Genomic DNA, 15,976 nt, shown 5'->3' on the forward strand with positions numbered 1-15,976 from the left:
ATTAACTCACAAATGTATTCTGACAGTTTATATTTATTAATTTTAAACCTACTTATTATGTTTTTAAATTTTTGCTTGTTATGGCATGTCACAAATGGTCAGTAATCAATACGTAGCTTATTTGTGGCAGGACTCTGAAAGTTCTTTACTTGTCAGAACGTGTAATATATGGAATAATTGTGCTTATGCTATCTTAATTTTTAACCATGCCCAGTAGCTTCAATAACTGCGTAACGTCAAGTTGTGCAAATTGAGCAAGGATACAAACAAGTACGAAGTCTTCCAGTATGAAGTTTTTCTCCATAAACCTAATTATTAAAGCTAAACGAATTGCCGAATTATCGGGCTATTAAATTGATGCTTCTATTAAAGCAGCCGAAGCAGACAAATCAAGAATACTAGAAAGTAAAAGTACTACAATCTCGAAAATGAACTAGAAATCTTCCAGGCTACAGGTGAAAAACCACATTTGTTTTCTCTTAAATGCACTAAACACTATTCCATTCATATCAATTGAATCGGAAAGAACATTCTCGGTAGCGAGACCTTTCATTATTAAAATAAGAATCAAATTGAGTGATCCAAGTATTTACCATCTTTACTTTTTAAAATTTTATTATAAAAATTTACAATAATATTTTGTATTATGTTTTATTTAAATAACGAAATTAAGTTAAAAGTTTGATTTAAGTTCATTTTATTCTTTAAATTTTAACTCAATTCAAAGCATTTTGTTGTTTACAGTTTCCAGCAAACTTTAATAATTTTTTCTCTATTTGTGAAAATTTCTACGTAATTCAAATGTAATTTTTAATATATATCTTACACAGCATTATTAATATGATTTTGGAGGTTGCAGAACATATAATTATTTTTCATTTTTTAAAGTAATTTAATATACAGAATATCTTGAAATCAAATGATATCTTAAAAATAATTAATTCTATCCCGGGAAACAGTTTACTTTTATCGAGGAATCCCGGGACAATCAAAAGACCGGGAAATGAGAAACCCTAATACTGACCCATTGATTAGTATGCCCTATTTACAAAAAAAAGTAAATAAAAAGGTTCGAAATGTTTCTCCTTGGATCTCGGGCTAATTAAATACTTTTTAATTTTAATGTATTTAAACATCAAAACGAAAATGTGTTAATTTTGAAGAAAAAGCTTCAAAGTACAATTTCCTTTGTCTCGCCTTACCGCGAAATCTGACACCGATGTGTCATTGTTTACACAGCTGGATGTCCTTGAGAACAGCTGGTGTCGTCTTTCGCGGGACATTCTCATGAAACTCTCAGGAGGAGAAGGGTAAAAAGTAGGGTAATACTAGATGGCGGTATATTTCTAAATATTTTTTTAAAATTACGATTTTAATTGAAATTTCCGACCCCCCCCGACTTAATAGATTTTATTATATATACGTTTAATTAATTAAAAAAATTAAATAACTATTGGATGCTGTTTTTGACATCAGAAAATAGCTTTAAATAACTTTACCGAAGTAAAATCGACGCACTAGAACTTTAGAAGGATGAATAAAGTTTTATAAAAAAATCCCATAAAAAAACCATTAAGCGTTAATCGCGCGTCATTAAAGGTTAATTAAACTCGCAATAAAATTTTTTCGCGCGGGTAAAAATTTTTCAAAAAATTTGGAGTGTTAGAAAACATCCGAAAAATCAAATCAAAAAAAAAATTTAGGGAGCCTAAAGGACCCGATTGTTTGTAACGTTATGTAACTTGCCCGAGATAACTCGGGCTAAGGGCTTAAGGCGTATTTAATTAATTAATTAATTAAATCTGAAGTCTGCGAAACTGATGATCTACTATATTTAGTTTTGTAATATAACATGCAACAAAAAAATGAAACAATAGGAAAATATATAAATGAATATTTTATATTTATTACAGTAGTTATTATGGAAACTGAAAGTTTCAAAATTACAATGAATAAAGTCAATTACAGTGGTGCCTCGTATAACGTACGCCTCGAATAACGGACGCTGCGAACAATGGACTTTCCCGCATAATTGGTGACTGCTCCATGGGTGCGTTCTTTAATAGCGGTCGCTCTGCGTCTCCGCTACTACGGGAGTGAGCTGCTGTTTGTAGGCATTTAGGAACGATGGTGAAAGAAAGAAAGATAGCGGCGCCCACACTATCGAAAGTGTTGTGATGGAGGAATCTATAATTCTAAAATATGAGCTTTAAAAGGCAAAAGAAGGGTCCCAATTGTAAAATTTAACCATAAAATGGATTATTTGTTGAAAGAGCATTCAAAATAGCCTCGAAGAAAAATTCGTAAAAACACTTACATCACCGCGTGCGCTAACTCGCGCTTTCGCAATTTCTAAATTCTCATTCATAAAACCACATAATGGACCCGGAAACGAAACTATCTGAGCCATGGAGGACGCCATGTTGCTTTCCACCATAAACTACTGCTACAAGCGGCCGTTTTTGCCGCTCCACGGCGCGCACTCCCACCGGAATTTAGGAACGCGTTCCGCAGGAATTTTTAAACGGATGTCGCTCGCGCAGAGTTACGCGGAGGAATAAAAGAACGCACCCCATTTTCATTTTTTTAATGATACAGTACGGTTATTTTATGCTGCGGAACGAATTAGATGTTTTAACATGTGTTTCTATGGAGAATGCGTTTCGTATAACGGACGTTTCACTTAACGGACGTGCACCTGGAACGGATTAAGTACGTTATATGAGGCACCACTGTAATTTGAAAAAATCATACTTTTCAGATAAACCCCGAGAAAGATGAACCGTTTGGTGGATTCTTTATCTATTTGTTTGGTGATTTTCGTCAGCTTCCTCCTGTTAAAAATACTCCTCTCTACTCGAGTGTTTTTTACGATGTAATGTCCCAACAAGGTAGATTCGCATTTGATTCTTTTGAGAAGTTCATTGAACTTAGTAATTCTCATAGACAAAATAGCGCAGATGGTTCCTTCACGGATGTCTTACAACATCTAGCTTCCGGTGATTTCTCTGATACAGATCTGAACATTCTGACGACAAGAAATCGAGCCTATTTATCCAGAGATGAACTTGATCAGTTCCAAACGGCAGTAGAGCTATATCCAACAAACGAGCAAGTTAAACAAAGCAATGAAGACTACTTGCAGTCAACTGGGTACCCTGTTGTTTATATAGCAGTGGTGGGCAAGCAAGAGTTCAGTGGGAGCCGAAATGTAGGTTTTCAAAATGCATGGGAGCCGCAGTTCTGTACTATCGTGGTGGATAGTATGGTAAGGCCGAAAAGGATAGCACTTTCAGCAAGAGCCGCATGTAACTCAAAAAGAGCCGCACTTGTCCATGCCTGTTATGTATCATCTGAAAACACTCCAGATATTGCCCTGCCTTCGTCCAAAGATGACTGAAGCTCTTGGTCTCTCGGTTCCTCCAAGTTTTTGAATCTCTCAGTTAATGCCAGAATCGTTCTGAGAGTCAACTTATGGGTGCAAGGAGATCTAGTCAATGGTTCACTAGGAACTATACGCTACATTATATATGTTCCTAATGCTCGCCCTCCAGCTCTGCCTCTGTTTTAGTGGAATTCGATAGCTATCAGGGACCATTCATCTATGATAATCTGTTTCCAATAATCCCCATAACACGCACTTCGAACGATGGCAGTATATTGCCATCTCGTAGACAGTTTCCCCTTACCTTAGCATACTCGATGACTATACATAAATCACAGGGATTAATTCTTCCAAAAATCAAAATAGATATAGGGAAAAAAGAAACAGCTATCGGTCTTATCTATGTTACATTGAGTACAGTGAAAAAATAACTGACATAGTATTTTTAAAGAGTTACAGATTGACTCGTTGCGATCTTTATTGTAAGTCCAAAGCCTATAGTGATAGACAGAATTTTATGAGACATTGGCATAGCAATTAATTAATGGCTTATTCTGACCTTATATTTGTACCTTTAAATGATCCAATAGAAATCATATATATATTGTTGAGAACGAATGATTCTTTGTTTCTTTTTTCCTCATAATCTAGAAAAGGTGCGAGCACCTTCGTTCCGACTACACGCTGATGTAGCGTTACTTAACTAGTTAAAGATATAGAAAGTTTTTAAAACAAAATATCTTAATAGATGGCGCCACACGTTTTATTTATTTTGCGTAATAATATAAAAGTTATTTTTTTAAATAAAAATCATAACAGCCGGGAAAGTTACGCAACTCATTACTGGATCTTTAATAATGAGTTTTATATTAAATTGTGTGTAAACGTTTGTTTTGACAAACATTTTTACAAAATTCTAAATTTAAAATTAAGAAGCTATTTTCAATTTTATATTTCCACATAAAATTGAACTGTCCATGGACAGTTCTATCTTTAAGTACACACAAAACTGGCAAAACAAAGCTGAATCAGTTGTGTGATATTCAAAATATTGTAGCTCCTTTATATTAGAGAGGTTTTTATCTGGACGTTTATCATAAACGTCGGCCGCAACCTCTCTATTAATACAAAAATTAACTTTCACGAATAACTAAGAATAGCTTAAAACTTGATATCAGGTAACTAAGTATTTTCCAATGTTTTTGCATAATTAATTGTATAATTTATGAATTATGTCTGTCCACTTTTATGTTTACGAGGTCTGTCCGGAAAGTTCACGAACTTTAAATTACACTTGAATCTAAGTGCAACTTGTACAGCTCTCTACAGGCAAGTTTTTTATATTATCTGCCGACAGCAATTCTATCTTCATTCGTTGTTATATTATGTTTATTTGTGTAAACAAACGTTGTGTTTTGCAATTTTCTTTCCGTGAGTGCAATTGAATAAAGAGTTCTGGGACAAGCTAGGTCCAATAAAAATCTCACGAAAAGCATCATCACTAGGGATGAGACACGGGTCTATGGGTACGACGTGGAAACAGAACGTCAGTCATCACAGTGGGTGGGAAAAAATCTTTACCGCGATCCAAAAAGGCTTGGCAAATTCGGTGGAATGTGGAGTTCTTGTTCACTGTTTTGTTCGATTCTGATATTGTCATATAACGGGAATTTCTTCCAGAAGGGAAAACAGTAAATAAGGAATAACATCTGGAGGTGATGAAACGTCTTCTCTAAGCAATGAGGTAGAAAAGACCGACTGCGTGGAGAGAACAGCATCGTGACAATGCTCCCGTTCACACAACACTACTGATAAGAGTTTTTGGCCTAGAACTCGACGCCGCTTGTTCTCTAACTTCTAAATTCATCGGACTAAACCCTGGCAGGGTTCTTTTTGTTTTCCAAATTAAAATCCACTCTCAAATATGGCCACATTTGAGAGCGGAAACTTTGCTAGCGAAGCTGCGCATCATCCCAAAAGAAGCGTTCTTTTTCTTGGCAGAAATGCTGAATTCGGTACATGGGACTACTACAAAGGCGACAAAACTGACTAGCTTCTGAAGATCGCCGATGGTCAGGATTGACGAGGGGTCGAGAGGGTCGCGTGTGGATGCGATCGGTATCAAAACAGACTCTACGGTTACAACTAACCGTTTATTTGACACGAAAGAAGCTTACAAGATTTTCGCAATCTTGAAAATCGAAAGTTGGCGGCGGCCTCTGGGTCTTCCTCTCCTTTTCAAGATAGTCCCAAAAGGATTGTTCCCGATTCGCAAATGATAGTTTCTTCGATGTCTCGACGGCTACGGGACGATGCGGTCGACTTCTGATGACGAGATGATGTCGATTCGAGGAAGGGAGACATAGACGAAGATAAACACGAGACACACAGAACAACTGGTCCGATACTTGAAATTTTCGGAAGATGAAGCCGTTGCGTCCTTGAATTTACGGGTTTTTATTAATTTCAGTCCTCGCTCTCTAAGTGGTTGATCACACGTTACTATGTATAACAAGATCTCAACTTAGAACGCGGGAGAAGTCAAAATCGAAGTTTAATTCGATCCCAACCGGAGATGGTCGATCTTAGAACTTACATTCTTCTATTGTTTATACGTTTGCGTCGCGTTTTTATACAAAAAAACATTTCTAGCTTTCTTTTTTTTCTTTCAAAAAATATTTTAACGCGAAATTTAGTGAGGGTTCGGACCTGTCAGAGCCTCACACTTCTAGGTAAATGCAAAGAACTTCTATTTGCAAAGTTTGCGAACTTTCCGGACAGACATTGTATAAGCAAATATTTAATGAATTTTTGTATGAATTATTGATATACATTTTATTTTTTATACTTATTTCCTACTTTTACAATCTCTATCCTACTTAATGTTTAATTAAATTATTAGAGTATAAAGAAGAATTATTCCAGACCAAAGCAAGAAACTTTAAAAAACTATATTAATCAAGATTACTATATCCCTTGAAGAGAAGAGGAAATTGATCAAAAACTTGAAGGTAGATACAGTTGAAAGTGTATCTCGAATCTCACTGAAACGTGCAAAAAAATTCCAGATATACAGGTTTGGAGATAGAGGTTTCCACAAAGTAAACAGTAATAGGTTTGATTGGAGGTACAGTATTTTATTAATACAACAGCAAGTACAGTACATGCATAAATAAAATATTTTTGACATACTTTAATTAACACAAATAGTTTGGCAATGGTTTCTGATGCCCGACTTTCTTCAACCTATAATCAACCAAACTCAGAGCCAATCAGAGAAAAATAGCATGAATTGCAACTATGTATTGTATTGCAAGAGATGTTTCTCAACTACAATTTATGATATCAAAATGTAGTTGCTGAGCTTTGAATTTGTAATTGACACTTCAGTCCGTAATTTGAGAGAAGTTTTGGAAGAAAATTATTTGAGATAAAATAGAAAATATATTGGATTTAGGCCATGTTTGGAAAAGTCCTCTTGTCGAGCTTAATCGAGCATTAAAATACTTTTACATTCTAGTTAAATGTCATTATCTTTCGTCATGGAACTTTGGCAAAAGAGTACGTTTAAATCACTTAACATTAAATATCTCGTCGAACAGTGAGATTATAACCAACTGAAGACACCATGTTGTTTCGTCATCGCTGGTGTTGTAAAATTACTACTCGGATGGGTGCAGCTTCCGCTTTAGCACTGCTGTTACACTGCTGAATTTAGCAACGAGCGGACAAACTTTTAATAGGAAGCAATAGATTTGCTACTAAAGATACGGTATTTGTTTTTTCAGCAATTTTCATAAGTTCTAGTTTTGATGCTTTTACTTTCTCGGCTCTGTTACATATAACCAGTGGTGATATTCGAAATAGTTAACAAAGGGTTCGCTAGCAGAAAAATTTTTCCTGACAATCGCCGACAAACGAAATGGAAGTTTTGGCTAGAAATAAATACAATACCTTTTCTTGCGATATATACCAGTGGTGATATTCGGCGGGTTCGCCCAGATTCGGCCGAAACCGCTGTTAAAATTTTTCAGTTTTTCCGAACGGGTTCGGGTGAACCCGTTGTTAAAATTTTCAGTTTCCCGAACCTTGTTAAACACACGGAACATTTCTCAGTGAGGTTTTTTTTTAATATATTAAAATATGCGTATTATACTCTGTAATACTACTTAACTAGGGCCTTATACCCCGTTTGCACCGAGCATTTCAATCTAGATTGTGAGCAAGGTCAGGGTGTATGTCTTGGTGCGATCTCTCTCGACCGTTTCAATCTCGACTGAAACGAGGTTTAATCGCGATCGATTCAAGAGTGTTCTTGAAAGTAGATCGTCATAAGAGAGATCCCAGAATGCCATGCGCGCGAGACAATACAAGATGGCTGTGAACACGTGTCGGGCTATGGACAGGGAAAGAAAAAGTATAATGTATCTCGAGAGATGATGACATGTGCCTATTTTTAGAAGCGCCATATTGCGGTAAAGAATTTCTCTGCCTTGAAAAAAAAAAAAGGTCGACAGCTCTAAAATACTATTGTTACCTGGCCTTCTCCCATGGCTCGTTACGTTCTAAATACGCCACTGATTGTTAGATATAGGGTTGCAAGAAAAGGTATTGTAATTTCAAAACTTCCATTTCGTTTGTCGGTGATTGTCAGGGAAAAATTTTCTGCTAGCGAACCCCTTGTTAAATATTTCGAATATCACCACTGGATATATCTAATAATCAGTGGCGTATTTGGAACGTAAGGGGCCCTGGGCGAAGACCGGGAAACAATAGTATGTTAGTGCTGTCGACCTTTTTTTTTTTCTTTTTTTATTTTTAGGCAGAGAAATTTTTCACCCCGAATGGCACTGCTGATAATGGATGGATGTCATCATCTCTCGAAATACAATATCCTTTTTATTTCGCTGTCCATAGCCCGACACGTATTCCGCAGCCATCTTGTATTTTCTCGCGTGCGTGGGATTGTGGGATCTCTCTTATGACGATCTAGTTTCAAGAACTCTCTTGAATCGGTCGCGATTAAACCTCGTTTCGGTCGAGAGAGATCGCACCAAGACATAGTCCCCGACCTTGCTCACAATCTAGATTGAAATGCTCGGTGCGAACGGGGTATAAGCAGCGCCGGATTAAGCCTCTAGCGGGCTCTAGACAAAATTTTAAATTGGGGCCCCATTTAAATAAGTTGCTTCTAAACAAATCTTATATAATGTGACATTAGCGTAGCTAGCATGGGTGACACCCGGTGCGGATATCGTGGTGTCACCCCAAGTCACACCGTAGTGTCACCCTTTTTAACTCTTTTATACAACACTATTGAATTGTAATATCTTCGCACTCGAGCAACTTGAACGCTACATCGAATATGCGATGTCGCGACGTATAAGTTTAGATTTAGAAAATAAATCGTAACCATACATCAGTACTACCACGAGAGGCAGCCCTAGGAATATTTCTAGATGGTGCGAGAGATCTCGTGGCGCACATTACTTCTGACTCACAGGTGGCTGTTGACCTTTTTTTTTCAGATAATGGCTAGTCGAGCGGAGCTTAGTACGAATTGTTGAAATACAGCCTTTTCTGTCCTATCTAATTTCTTAAATAATTTTTAACTCGTTTTGAAACAGAGAAATCTTCTGCACTGAAGCCGGGCCCCTCCGAATTACGGGCCCTAGACATTTGTCTACTTTGCCTATTCGATAATCCGGCCCTGGGTATAAGGCTCTAGTTTAGTAGTATTACAGAGTATAATACGTATATTTTAATATATTAAAAAAAAACAAAACCACTGAGAAATGTTCCGTGTGTTTAACAAGGTTCAGAAAACTGAAAATTTTAACAACGGGTTCGGCCGAACCTGTGCGAACCCGCTGAATATCACCACTGCATATAACAGAGAGAAAATATAGTGATCAGTCAAAAATGAGTCCCCCAAGATGGTTTAGATTTTTGAACTTGGCACTTTGAAACGTCGAGAAAAGCAAAATAAAAATTTTTTTAAATGTGGAATTTTCTGTATGTATGGATGTGTGGGGGGCACGATTTTGTCAGTGTTTGAAGCTTAATTCCTTTGTCTTTTATCGATAATTTCTGAAATTTTACAGAAGGTTTGTGTATTAAGGGATTGATGCTATTAAATCTTGATGGTTAAAGGTCGTGAAGATGGGGTAGTGGGGGTCATGTATCTCTAGAGGGGTAGGACTTAATGAAGATTTTATTCCTTATTAACATTTACACTTTTATGTTTTTTATAAAACTTACCCTACCCTCAAAATTAAGCTATTTGCCATTTTATAGTAATTAAAAATATAAAAGATTTTATAACAAAATCTGATAACAGATGGCGCCACACACGCAATTTTAAATGTTTCCGGGAAAGTTAAGCAACTCGTTGCTGAATTTTTTCCGCCCAGACGCTAAATTCCCTATAGAAATGTAACAATGATATTTCTGTAGTGTAACGTTAGTTATTTTTAAAAAGTACTAATTAAAATAAGGATATCAATATATTTATTTTATAAAACACCTACTTACTGTATTTAATTACATTTTCTAATGAGTTACTATATTACAGATAGTTACTACTAAAATATTACGGTTAATTGAGATTTAAATGTCTTCAGAGAAAAAATTACACTTATAATAATAATTTTACAATTTTAATTTTCAACCGAACCTACACTCAGCAGAAAGAATAAATACTAAAATCATCACTAAACATTTTTGACTGCTGAGACACATGCAAGACATGAGGACTATTTACCATCAGCGTGGAAGTTCATTGTAAAAAAGAAGCATCTTTATAAAAACTCCTAGTTGCATTTACTAAGATATATTTCTGTATTTAAAATTTACAATTCACGTCTATTTTTAAATTATATTTTCTTTGACTTCACTTTTGTTAGAATTTAACATTATTTTTAGGTTAGAATTATTCAAAGGTTAAGTTTATATTCAAATAATTTAAATATACAGTAATCTATTAGAACATTAAATTTTGTCTATTTTGGAACAGTTTGTAACTGATGTTTCAAAAATCAGTCACCTAAGTATGGCCTATAGATTAGGCTGAAAACATTAGTGTATAAGCAAATAAATGTGTCTCAGCGGCCAAAGGTGTTTGGTTATGATGCAATTTGAAAAACTTTTAAACTAGGGTTTCTCAAACGGGATCCCGGTTGTTGTTTTAACCCGGGAAATTTTTCTCATCCCGGAAATCCAGCACATTTCTTTAAAATTCGCTTTTTTCTTATTTTGTGTTAAGGTTGAGGACATTTTGCAAATAGAAAATATAATTAACTCATAAATTGTCAGAGTACATTTGTATTTACTAATTTTAAACCTACGTATTAGTTTTTTTAAATTCTTGCTGGTTATGGCATGTCACAAATGGTCAATAATCAATTATATAGCTTATTTGTGGCAGGACTCTGAAAATTCTTTACTTGTCAGAACCTGTAATATTTGGAATAATTGTGCTTATTCTGTCTTAATTTTTAACCTTGCCCAGTAGCTTCAATAACTGCGTAACGCCAGGTTGTGCAAATTGGGCAAAGATACAAACGAGTATGAAGTATGCAAGTATAGTTTTTCCTCATAAACCCATTCTTATTAATGTCAAACGAACTGCCGAATTATCGAGCTATAAGCTTGATGCCTCTATCAAAGCAGCTGAGGTAGACAAATCAAGAAAACTAGACGGCAAAAGAAGTACTGTAACGCATCTCGAAAACGAACTAGAAATCTTCCAGGCTACAGGTGAAAAATAAAACAAGTAAAACGGCAAGGCCGTATTTGGGACAAGACAATGTCATGGCGGGTCTCGTTCTTATTCTCCAATCATCTTTGGCATCGCTGGTTTTGAGCGAGATCGATCAAACTTCGCCGGCCTCAGCCACGACCACGAGGTCTTCCACGATGCATTTTCATTGAAATTAACCTATCGAATGTTGAAATTTCTCTCCGTTGCATGACGCCCCAGGTATAGAATTTTTGTCGATGCGAAAATTTCCCGTTTTTGAAAAAAATAATGGTGGCTATTTGTATCGTTCGCAATTATTTTTTTTTATTTTGCACAAACAAAATATATATATGTATTAATAAATGTAAAAAGAAAAAATAGTTATATTTCGGAAGTTAGTTTTAATATAAAATTATAATGACGCGCCATCTAGTTTCAAAAAGTTCCGACGATAAAACGAGATATTTCCGGTCAACCAGTCAAGCACGTGGCGACCAGAAATATATGAGAAATATGCGGGTAATAACACAGGACAGGTAAATGTGTTTTTTCAAAGATTCGTTTGTCAAAATTCGATTTCGCAACATTCGCTTTTTGAACTTCCCAACGCACGTGTTTGTCAAAATTCGATTTCACAATATTCGTATTTCCAACTTCCCAACCAGCAACGCGTGCGCAAATCTCGTACTACTCCCTATTTGTAGAGAGTGTTGCCATTTTGTATTTTATTGTGTTTCGGTTCTCGGTCCCCTGACTACCTACAAGTCTGTTTTTTTTTTATGCGCGCATGATTTGGGCACCTAATACTCTGTGCCAAATTTCAACTTCTGACAAGTACTCCTTCATATCTCTAAGCTGATAAGACAGCAGGTAGTACGATTTTATAAACAAGACATAGTCTTGTCAGTAACATCTGTCTTCTCTTAAATGCATTAAAGACTATTCCACCCGAAATCAATTGAATCGAAAAGGGCATTCTCGGTAGCAGGACTTTTCATTACTAAAATGAGAATCAGATTGAGTGATCGAAGTATTGACCACTTGTGCTTTTTAAAATCTTATAAAAATATTTACAATAATATTTTTTATTATGTTTTATTTAAATAACAAAATTAAGTTAGAAGTTTGATCTAAGTTCATTTTTTCTTTACATTTTTAACTCAATTCAAAGGCATTTTATTTTGTAAGCAATTTGCAACAAACTTTAATAAATTTTTTCTATTCGTGAAAATTTCTACGTAATTCAAAGGTAATTTTTAATATATATGTTACACAGCATTATTAATATTATGATTTTGGAGGTTGCAGAACGTTTAAATTACTTTAAAAAATGAAAAATTATTATATCATTCGATTTTAAGATTTAATTTATATCTTAAAAATAATTAATTATATTTCGGGATCCCGGGAAACAGTTCACTTTTTCCCGGAATCCCAGGACAAGCAAAAGACCGGGAAATGAGAAACCCTATTGTAGACCTATAAATTCCCACTGTTATTTGTCTGTCCTTCCTTAATCTCGAGAACGGACTTACTGTTAGATAGATGAAAGCCGAGACCAGATATGGAAAGCTTAGGAGACAAGAGGCAAACAGTATACGAACTTCCAATGCAAACTGAAGTCGCGTTATTTCAATTCAAAAATTTTCCCTTGAAGAGGTTAGATAAATGACCGGCACGACTCTATTGCTAACAGAAAAAGTATGATGTACAGGGGCGAAACACTCCACGCAGGCAAGTGCTATGTGCTACCTGTCGTAGTAATGGCGTATTTATTTCGCACTATATCATTGTCGCAGCAATTCAGTGAATATAATACTGTATATATATTTTAAAATTATACCTTTTTTGTAAGAATTATATTTAGTTAATTATTTAATTAGATGGCGCTACATGTAAAGCCAGCAATCAAATGTAGACAGAAATGAATCGATATATAGAAATTCAATCGATAATTTGAAATGGTATGTACGACATGATCTGAGTTATAAGAATTTGAACGTAACTGCCGAGTTTCGTAGCAATTGGTCGAACGGCCTAGGCGTATATAGCGAACAAACAAGCAAACAAATAAATAAACAAACAAACATCCTCATTTATATATATATGTAACAGATTAATAAAAATATAACTTTTATATTATTATATCATGGAGTCACACACAATTTTAACTTTTTATTAGTGTGTATTAGTATCAAATATTTTTCACCGGGAAAGTTATGCAACTTTTTGCTGGATTTTTCTACTGAATTCTGAATTTTTTTCCTGACAACAAATAACTTATAAAACTGTCCTTAAGATCAACTTAGTCTTTAAAAAAGTAATGTCGACTGCTTTTAATAGTCTGTGAGGAGCGGCCGGATGGCCGAGCGGTCAAGGTTAGCACTTTACCGCCCTGGGGGACCCGGAATCGAATCCGGACGGGTCGAGAAATCTCCAGGAGAAGTGTTGTTTTTAGTTACTAGTCACTTATTTAGTGTAACTAATTACAATTAAAAGTGACTAAATAAAAAAATATAACTGAATTTAGTAATTAGTTACAGAAGAGGTAACTAGTTCCAAGTAATTTGCTACTTTTAACTTGGTAACTAAATTATACTCTATTTCTGTTTAAAAATTCCTGTAAAGTACAATACTACTGATAAATTAATAAATATGAAGAAATGTTGAAGCTGTTTCCGTATCCATGATAGGCATAAAATTATTTAAAGTAATGTAATATAATGTTAAGTATCTAGTCACCGTAATTGTTAGAGGTTCGTTTTGCAATCCAAGTTAAAATTTAACATAATATAATTATTATTTTTCAAATAAATGATTAAAAATTTTGTGTAAAAGAGCGTATTCGCGGGCTTAATTAAGCGTTGTTTCGCTGTAAAGTGTTCTCATACATGTACAATTAACTGAACTATTTCATTAACTGAAATAATTCCTATCAAAATTAATTTGGATAATATACGTTTCATTCGATTGCGTTCATTTGAAACATCCTCCTATATCGCCATCGGACGAATCCATGGCGACGCAACGTAAAGGAGTTGGGAGTATCGTCTCTAAGTACAGTAATATTTATTCTGTTTTTACTTTCCCGGCTGTTATAGGCCTATATATAACAGAGAGAGAGTATAGCGATCGGTCAAAACATCACCCCCTGCCAGATTTTGACATTTTTGGACTTAGGACACCTTGAAATCTCGAGAAATTCGGGTGAAATTTCTGTATGTATGCATGTGTTTGGAAGGTCGCACGATTTTGTTCATCCTCTTTGAAGCTTAATAACTCCTGTGCTTTTTGTCGAAAATTTCTGAAATTTTGCAGGGAGGTTTATTTATTAGGGGATTGATGCTATTAAATTTTGGTGGTTAAAGGTCGAGGGGGTGGGGAGATGATGACAGTCGTATGTATCTCCAGTAGGGTCGGACTTAATGACGATTTTACTCGTTATTAGCATTTACAATTTTTTTTTATAAAACCCATTCGTACGTTCAAAATTAAGCTTTTTTTGCCATTTTATAATAATGAAAAACAAAAAGTTTTTAAATAAAATATGATAACAGATGGCGCCACTAAAATATTAAATGTCGCCGGAAAAGTTGAAGAACTCGTCGCTGGTTTATTTTGTTGTCGACTTGTCGTTCATTTTCTGGCTACTAAGTTGCTGTCAATTAATCTTGTATGTTTTTCTATTGAATTTATTTTTGAATTAATCACGATGTGTCACGAGGAGTAAAGACAAATAGCAATAGGAAAAGCAAAGCTTTTGAATTGAATTCCAGATTGAAATTTCAAAACCACACTGGACACAATATAAGTTTTAATCCATTTCCACGTGAAAACAGATGATTATTCGGAAATCAGAATTCGGAGAAACTCATAAGTGTAATCGACGGAGAGTGGATTCGACTGTTTTTTTTTTTTTTTTTTTTTTTTTTTTTTTTTAAACTCTTTCCGCCCTGTGGGCACTAAGAGGGCCTCTTTTAGTAGGCCCATTATGGGTTCGGCCAGGCCCACAATGGGACGACCGGGTGGTGAGGGACGGGGCCCGACATATCCGAACGGACCACCCCCCGAAAAATTCCTGGGGATTATTCGACCCGTTCGGATTCGATCCCGGGTCCCCCAGAGCGGTAGGCTGCCACCTTTACCGCTCGGCCATCCGGCCGTGGATTCGACTGTTAAGAATTGGCAAAAAAAAAGGTTTCCCGATTGTCCGGCTTTACGTGAACAAATTACGTTGTCGATTTTACAAGATTTTTCCTTAAAGTTTAAAATGCCAGTAATTTTTGCGGGACAATGCATGCATTTACGTTCATTTGATGCTTTACTTGTGATTAAACGAAATAAAATTAGAATTGTATTAATAAATCTAATTTTTTTATTATTTTGATCTTTAAAGTCACACCTCGTCCTATATGTGGGGCCGTCTTATATTCGAGTAAATATATAAACTATAAATTAAATCGAAAAATAAAGTAAATTTAAAAATAAAAGACAGGATCTAGGATAAAAAAGAATAAAATAGCAAAACTGATGACCAAAAACAAGAAAATATAGGAATGTGTAAATGGACAACACAAATGCATGGAGGCGAATATTCGTTTCTTTCGATTCGGCACAATTTACCGACAAGAAATGTAAAACGGCGAATACAGAACATTCGTTATGACTAAACCATCCACATTACTCGATATTCGCCAAATGCTTCGTTGGCATTCGGCAAATACCGAGTTTGTGGATGCATCCAAAACTTTATTTTTGAGTTCACATTATTTATTCGATGCTAATTGTTCAGATATTTTTTTTTGAGAATCAGTCTCCGAAGCAGAATTTTTATATACAGATTTTATTTT

The 15,976-nt window shown here is 35.2% G+C and overlaps 1 long non-coding RNA gene across 1 annotated transcript in view; it reads right to left on the reverse strand.

Annotated features, from left to right (window-relative positions):
• LOC136989113 (uncharacterized) overlaps window positions 1–15,179 on the reverse strand; it is an 82,317-nt gene extending 67,138 nt beyond the window's left edge. Inside the window, exon 1 of the long non-coding RNA XR_010882859.1 lies at window positions 15,031–15,179. This is a non-coding gene — a long non-coding RNA (uncharacterized lncRNA). The remainder of the gene's footprint in view (window positions 1–15,030) is intronic.
• Window positions 15,180–15,976: the final 797 nt, after the last annotated feature.

Source organism: Centruroides vittatus, unplaced genomic scaffold, assembly GCF_030686945.1.
Source record: "Centruroides vittatus isolate TY-2023 unplaced genomic scaffold, ASM3068694v2 scaffold_435, whole genome shotgun sequence".
In the NCBI taxonomy this organism is placed as follows: domain Eukaryota; kingdom Metazoa; phylum Arthropoda; class Arachnida; order Scorpiones; family Buthidae; genus Centruroides; species Centruroides vittatus.